Below are 8725 nucleotides of genomic sequence, written 5' to 3'. Positions count from 1 at the left end.
ACTCCTCGGAAGGAAGGTTGGGCAATCCTACTTCTGTAGTGATACTGCCTCGGAAACCCAAGGAGGGGTCGCTATGAGTCGGGGCCGACTCGACGGCATATAACAACAACAACAACAACAACAACATGTGTATTTTCAATTGTGTCCTTTATTTTATTAAGAAGGGGAAGTACAGTTACTGTACAGTCTGGGTTTGATAACTCTATGTTGTTGGAAGGCTCTGCTGTCTGTTATTTCTCCTGGTTCTTGTCAGTGCCTTGTTTCTTTGTTGTTCAGACATTTTTACTGTGATCTGCTTGTTTTTTCCTAGGAGTTTACTTGTGGGATCCTTGGAGGATTAGAAAAGAAGCTGGATCCCCTGATAAAGACCTTGTACTTGATTCTACTAGTACTTCAGAACACTATTGGTGAAGGATTCTCTAACTTAAATCTCTGATTTGAGTTCTTTCAGACCATCAAGCTGGAATGAATTAAGGCTGCAACCTATGAGAAGGCTGGTTTGTAGTTCCTAGTTTACATCTGTGAGTCCCCTCCTCCCCCTTATTCAAATCCTACATTCAAGAAAGGTATTTTTTCTTGAAATCTGAAGGGTGTATGTATTGGCAAGGTGGTGGGAGAAGTGGTGTAATTTATTTTCATCCTTACTCATTTGATTACATGATATTTTAAAAGTCCTGGGTTTGTAAATGAAGAAATCTTTCCACATTGCCCACCTTAGATGGGTCCAAGTTTTGTCTCTTAATGTCAGTGCTCCATGGCATAAAAATTATAGCTCAAATTCACCAGGTTCTGAATATAACCTCAGGGCAAAATCCAACTGCAATTCTGAGTTTACCTAAATTTTCTTCCTACTTGGGTTTGAGCCTAAAATTGTCCTCACTTTCTTACCTGTTCATCAGTGTACTTAAGATATTTTCTTTAACACTTTTAGTTATGATATTTAACTTGCTTTTTAAAAGAGGGTACCTCTTGCCTACCTTTATATGAAAAAAGAAGCCTGAAACACGGTAACTCAAACCCAAGGCAACTACTGCCGTGGAGTCAAATCCAACTCATAGTGACCCCTCCTTGGGTTTCCAAGGTGGTATCACTATGGAAGTAGATTGTCCAACCTTCCTTCCCGGGAGTGGCTGGTGGGTTTGAACCACCAGCCTTCTGGTTAGCAGTCAAATGCCTTAGGCACTATGCCACCAGAACATGGTATTTACATTATAATTGTTTTCTAAATATTCTGCCAGTTCAGCTCTGTGGTTTTTGTTTTGCAGGTTATGTTGTTGTTGTTATGTGCCATGGAGTCCCGACTCATAGCAACCCCTCCTTGGGTTTCCGAGGCAGTATCACTACGGAAGTAGGATTGCCCAACCTTCCTTCCGACGAGTGGCTGGTGGGTTTGAACTGCCAGCCTTCTGGTCAGCAGTCAAGTGCTTTTTAGCCACTATGCTACCAGAGCTCCCTTTGCAGGTTATAGGGGATTTATTTTCCACTGCATTATTCTGTCAGTTGTCATTAGCATGGGAGCTCTGGTGGCGTAGTGACTAAGGCACTTGACTGCTAACCAGAATGCAGTTCAAGCTCACCAGCCACTCCTTGGAAGGAAGGTTGGGCAATCTACTTCCATAATGATACTGCCTCGGAAACCCAAGGAGGGGTCACTATGAGTTGGCATTGGCTCAACGGCACATAACAACATCATTAACATGCAATAACAGAAAATCACACTTAAATGCCTTAAACAGATATAAGAGTATAATTTTGTCTCACATAGGCAGACAAAACAGCCTTGTCCAGGACAAAGTCCCTTTCTATTTTTTGCTAAATCATTCTTAGTGTGTGGGCTTTGTCCTCGTGTTTTTCACCTCATGATCACAAGGAGGCTGATCCCCTCCAGATATGACATTTACTGTCTTACTAGGAAGTAGGAAGAGAATAATAACAGGTAGTGCTATATCAGGAAGGCAAAAGGTTTTACAGTACCCTCAGTTTATGTATCACTGGCTAGAATTAAATCATGTGGACATCCCAGCTGTATATGAGTGAGTGTTTTAAGCTAGAAACATTGCCATACAAATAAAATTGAGGTTCTACTAATAGGTACTTCAACTGAAATATTGACTATTGTGTAGGACAGTAGCAGTGTCTACCAGAGTAGTTGACTTCTGGTCTTTATAGCATTTTCATCAGATAACACCTGAACTGTTTCCGCTTTCAGAGCTTAGTTGGTTTTGTGTCCTGCTATACGATCAATCAATATACATACATTTACATCTCTTATGATGATTATCTGGCTTTCTACGTTTTAAATCCTCTGCATTTCTTTGATACATCATGAGCTACAAAAGATAAATTAGTGTCCTTATACAATTATTAAAAAAGTGGTGGTGGGGGGCTCTGGTGGTGTAGTGCCTAAGGTATTTGACAGTTAGTTAGAAGGCTGACAGTTCAAACCTACCAATCACTCTTCAGAAGGAAGATTGGGCAATCTACTTCCATAAGATACCATCTCGGAAACCCAAGGAGGGGACGTTATGATTCGTGACTGACTCGACGGCAGTGAGTTGTTTTTCATTTTATTTTTTTTATACTATTATGTTTCCATCTGTTTCTTTTCACTTCCTGTTTGAACAATTTTTCTCATATTTGGTACTTAGCATTCATGATAGAATTTCATTGTGGATTATAATCTTCATCATTATGTAGTGTTTATCTTCATTAAATTTTTTGGTTTTTCATTAAAACTTGCTGAATATTCATTTCACTACTATGCTTTATTTTTCTTTGCATTCCTTGGTACATTACCACCATTTCTATTACAGCGATTTTTGTCTCTTTGTTTGGATAGGTTCCTTAAATAGGTGATTGGAACTTTATTCTTTTCTCCAAGACCAGTAGCTATAGGGCAGCTTTTCTCTTCTATCCTTCTATACTGATCACCTGCTCCTTACACAGATGCCATCACTGTACATGTCCTCATCCACATTTAGGTCCCCTCCCATTTCATGAGTAAAACCAGATGGAGGAAATCCTCCAAATCACATATCATGGCCAAAGTCAAAGATCATCTCTGAATTATCTCTAATGATTTTTCAGAAGGCCTGATTATAAACACAGAAGAATCTGAACATGTTTAGATGCCTGTAGATGATAAAGATTCCAATTACTAGATTACTTTCTGAATTTTCTGTGCAAAAAAAAAAAAATCACGTTTTTAAAGGAGAACTACTGTTTATGGCTGAAAGAAAAAAAAAAAACTTTCACAATACATCTCATGTCATTAGATTAATTTGCTATGCGCCTCGGGCAATTATATTAGTGGCAAAGCTATTCTCCCAGCCCTTGTCCCTTAGCAGGCACTATAATTAGAGGAAGCCCACCCCCCACCAGACAATGCCTCTCCAGACAGGAAGAGAGAGCCCATTACGTTTGCCCAGAGCACCTCTGATTCTCTACATGTGCCGAGAACCAGGCAAATGTGCACTCTGAAAATTAACACAGCCAGAAAGGAAACATCCCACAGGGTGAATCAATACCCAGCAAAGGATAATGGGATTCCTGTTCAGGCAGCTGTGTCCTGCCCCCTCCCATTAGCACCTGTCAGTGAGAGCAGTCAGGGTTGGTCAATGGGCAGCTCGCCTTACAGCTCAATTCACAGGATGATCATTAGAGGAGCCAACATAGTGGCACCCCACACTGCCAAATAGTGTCCTTTTCTCCTTAAATGCAGACAAACAATGACTTTCCCCCTAATAGCTGGCACAGACCTTGTTAAGCTTTTTTGTTTCACTTCTGTTTTGCCCTTTGCACAGTGTGTAAGAAGAGCTCTACTTGAAGGTAGAAATTAGGTTATTCAAGTTAATTTCAGGACATGCTCTACTCTGAGGTTTTGGACACATCTAAGCTGGCATGAGTCACATAGATGTAACCACAGGATGAAAATAATACTTCATTGATTGTGTCAGCTGGTAAGTGATCAATATCTACCCTATGGAGCCTATGGAGTCATATATATATATATATATATATATATATATATATATATAAACTATTTACTGAACAGAGGACTGGATGATCCTACATGGCTGAAATTCTCTCCCTCTTGCTTTCTCTTCCTTCCTTCCTTCCTTCCCTCTTATCTTCCTCCATCCTTGGTTACTTGCTTCCTCCCTTCCTTCTTCTTTCATTTATTCCTTCATTTCATTTATTTCTTGTTCTGTTCATTCACCAAATCTTTCAGTCTTTCTTTTTTCTCTATCTTATCTTCATTCCAAAGTAGAGGTGAACAGCAGTTGAAAGAAAAACCAGATAACTGAAATATCAGTATTAATTCTGAAGCGTGATCAAGCCACTGTCATCAAATCAATTCCAACTCACAGTGACCTGTTAGGACAGAGTAGAACTGCCTCCATAGGATTTCCAATACTGTAATCTTTACAGAAGCTGACTGCACATCTTTCTCCTGAGGAGAAGCTGTTGGGTCCGAATCTCTGATCTTTGCTTAGCAGCCAGATACTGTAACTATTGTACCAGTAGGGACTGCTTCTTCTCGTTACAGACAGAGTTAAATGCCAATATGTGGAGATGCAGAATACTCCACACCAGAGTCTAGGACCAGAGCAGGTACTACTCACATGCCCTTATAAGTCCAGCTGCTTTGAAAGCAGCTGTGCTGTTCAAGTCCAGGAATTCTAAAGGCTTCCTGAAATTTGTAATAAACTGTGTTTTTTTATTTCTCATTTTTTTGTTGTTGAGAATATAAATAGCAGAACATACACCAATTTAACAATTTTTACATGTGCAGTTCAGTCACATTGATTAATTTCTTCAAGCTGTGCTATAATTCTCACCCTCTTTTCTGAACTTTTCTTCCCTCATTGACATAAATTCATTGCCCCCCACCCACCCACTGCATTGAATCGATTCCAAATCATAGTAACACTATAGAACAGAGTAGAACTTCTCCATAGCATTTCCAAGGCTGTAAATCTTTACGGAAGCAGACTGCCACATTTGCTCCCTTGGAGATGCTGGTGGGTTTGAATTGCTGACCTTTTGGTTAGCAGACAATGCTTTTAACCACTGTACCACTAGGGCTCCACTGCTCCCTAATTCTATCCAATCTTTTGAGTTACTATTGTCATCCATTTGAACCCATATAGATAATTCTTGAAGAGCACAATACTTACAGCAGACATTCTTTACTAATTAAATTAAACTATAGCTTGTTTTTAGGAAAACTTCAGGAGAGGTTTTGATTTGAGGTTTAAGATTATCTTAGAGCGATAGTTTTGGGGTTTCATCCAGTTCAGAAAGCCCAGAGTTCATGAAAACTTTAATTCTATTCTATATATTCTCCCTTTTGATAAGGGTTCTTCTACAGAATATGTAATCAAAATATTTAGTAAAGTTAGCTGGGCACCATCCAGTTCTTCTAGTTTCATGGCAAAGAAGGCCATTGTTCATAGAAGCTATTAGCTACCCATTCCATTTTTTCCCTTTATTCATTGATTCTCCTTATTCCTCTGCTGCTTCAGGTGAATAGAGACCAATTGTTGTACCATAGATGGCTGAATGAAAGCTTTTAAAATGGTAGACATTGTGCAATAAACCAGAAGGTATAACAGAACAACTAAACACAGTATTAGGCCAATTGACTGGGGTGTCCCATGAAATGAACTATGTTTTTATCCAGGTATTTTATATTCTATACTATCCAGTAGGACTGTGAAAATAAATCTACACAAAGTCTTCAAAATCAATCCAATGCTTTGGTTTGTGTCTCTTTCAATGGCAGCGTCTAAGAGATCAAATTTCCCTATGAACATTGTTTTTATATAGACTTTATAATTCAATCACATTCTATTCTTAGGGAAAAAGAAGGTCAGTTAGTAATCAGGAGAAAATGAGCAAAATTTGAAATGTATTGCACAATCTTTCATTATTTAATCACCCCTCCCTCATGTATCCCCTCATTCAGTCACTTGCTGAATATCTACATAATGCCAAGCTCTAGCACACAAAAGAAGTTTGGTTGGAGGGAATATGCTTGGGGATGGGAAGAAATAGGAAAGGAAAATGTTTTTACTTAATTTGATAATTTCTAAATAACATTGGAGACCATAGATCAAAACTTCTCATACCTACTACTGACAAAGTATATAAACTCCAAACTCGATATCAATCCACAATGTAATGCCCTCCTCTGGATTATCATGATAATTTTTCTTTTCATTAATAAAATAATACACACTATTCTACAAAGTATAGATCAGAAAGACAAATTAATGCCTATCATGACCATTTAGAATTTTTGGTAAATATCTTTCATATGTCTGTGTTTTCTCTTATTCATGTAGCTTGACTGAAAGCACTGATATTAAAACTTTTGACATACAAAATAGTAATTCCATATGGTTCAACACAACATTGTAGACTGATTTACAAAAATGGAACCCTAGTGCACATAGTATTTGTATCCTGATTAATTTTCATTTAACTGTATAGCATAAACTCCTTTCTCTGACATAAAAATTCAAGTAGTTTAAAATTAAACAAATTAAATGCAATGGTTTCCAGTGTCTCATTTTCCATTATATAGATATGAGATAAATGCTTAATTATAGCACATTACTTAAAGAAAGATTTGTTTTTCAACTTTCTAATATTGTGAAAACCATATACATCTCAAGCTTTTTCCAGTCATGTCTTTAGTACTGTGAAGTCAAAAGTGAAAGATGTACTTTCCAAGACATAAGCAAATATAACCATTTAGCATCTTATAAATTAAGCTCTATTTTCACTTTTTTAATAATGCCTGTAATTCAAACATTGTTAGTAAGTGCACTTGACCCTCATCTTCCACAAATTTAGTTTTTGCAATCAACAGCTTCTACTGCCTAAATATTTACCTTCTAACATCACTAATATACATGCTACAATCTATTTGTTGAAATATTCTTCCTGATTTAAATGATATCCTTTCACTCTGGGACAACTACACTGCAACACACTCATAGCAATGCTATCTGACCCTGAAAGCGCCGCTGAATAAGTAAATTAAAATATCCCTCCCCAACAACATTGATATGGTGATACTCTCATGAATAAGACTGAAAAAAGGAGACTGGGTGACACAGAGACAAAAAGAGGGGGGGAAGCGGGGGGAAATATTCCACTAGCAAACATTTCTGAGATTATTAATTTGAAATTCTGAAATAGATCAAGTGCTTCTTTTTCATTAAGGCAGAAGCTTCAGCAGGTTACGATGGGAAACATTCTGCAAATGGAATACATCTCAGCTTTCCTCAGAAAATCTTAAAATTAAGATGAATCACCAGCCATCCTTATGCTTTGCCATATTTCACCAAGCACGTGACAGAAAGCAACTTAAAAAAAAATACCCACGAATGCTATGCAACTAGCTCTCAACCAGCCTTATCCAGTTTGAAAATGGTGGAGATGGGAGTTCCAATAATAGATTTCATTCGCTTGTGATGTATCTTAAAATGGTTAAAGTAAAACATTAAATTCTTGCAAGCAATTTTAGTTCCAAGGAACAATTTAAAGATTCTTAAAAAATTGTTTTTCCTCAGATAGCTGTCTAGGTTCAAATTTGAACTGAAGTGTTTATTTGCTGAATTAAATTCATTTTTACAATGGGGGGGGGGGTGGATTTCAGCCCGAAACCTCTGTAGCAGGTGAAATCTGTGTTTCCATACTCTGATAGTATCACTCCTGACGTTCCATGTTCTAGGCAACATATGTTTCCTTTAAAAACTTTTGAGCCTTGCTTTGGTGCTGTTTCTATGTCTCATCTAGAAGTGGGAGGAAGAAGTTCAGCTGTCTGTAAATAGAAAGCAGCAACTGAGGGAGAATTATAATAATTTGCACTTTCATAATATCTCGCATTTGAAATTTCAAAGAAATTTTGCAAACTTACAAGTAGTATTTCCCTCATTTTCACTAGGAAGAAAACTGGGGCAGAAGTCACATAAGGTAGTAAGTTAGTTGCAAAGTCAGTATTAGAAGTGGTAATTCCAGAGTCTTCTTTCGGAAGCCACTAAATCTTGCTCTCCCTGAGTCACACTGAGTACTGAGATTACATCGTTAGGGCTGGTCCTCTGTCAGACCAGCACATATATAAAACCTTTGCAAGCACATGGAAATCATTGTTGGCCCTGGGAAAAGCCTTTTGTTCTTCCTGAGATGATTGATCACATATCCACAGCTGGAGATTAAACAGATCCAAAGATGTAGCGGTCGCCACCTTTTGCCATCATTCCAAAGAAGTAATAAACAGGGGATACTAAAAACCACTCCTCCCACGTGTCCAGATGCCTTTTCTACCCACCCTCTGCTGAATGCTCAATACTAATTACATTTTAAAATGTCAACTGCTATTTATTTTGACATTAAAAAATGTCTTCTGAGAGACAAAGCGTTGTATTTAAAGATGAACAATCCTGATAATAAATTTACAGCTTTTAAAGTCAACATATATTTTTCTCCTTACCACGAGTGTTTTTTTTTTTTTTTTTTTTTTCATCCCAAAATTAAGGCAGGTTATCTTCCAAGTGGCCACATCTCTGTTTGTGTCATTGGTCCAAGCAATTCTTGGTCTCTGAAGCATTATCAGGTTTTTTTTTTTTTTTAAAGACTTTTTGATATATAAGTGCTCACCTAGTCATTTGGATACAGCTTGCTTTGTCACTTAGTTACGTGAATTTTAACA

The sequence above is a fragment of the Orycteropus afer genome, unplaced genomic scaffold (assembly GCF_000298275.1).
Source record: "Orycteropus afer afer isolate SDZICR_OR568_19922 unplaced genomic scaffold, OryAfe1.0 scaffold00025, whole genome shotgun sequence".
In the NCBI taxonomy this organism is placed as follows: domain Eukaryota; kingdom Metazoa; phylum Chordata; class Mammalia; order Tubulidentata; family Orycteropodidae; genus Orycteropus; species Orycteropus afer.
Note: the sequence above shows the minus strand (reverse complement) of the source record.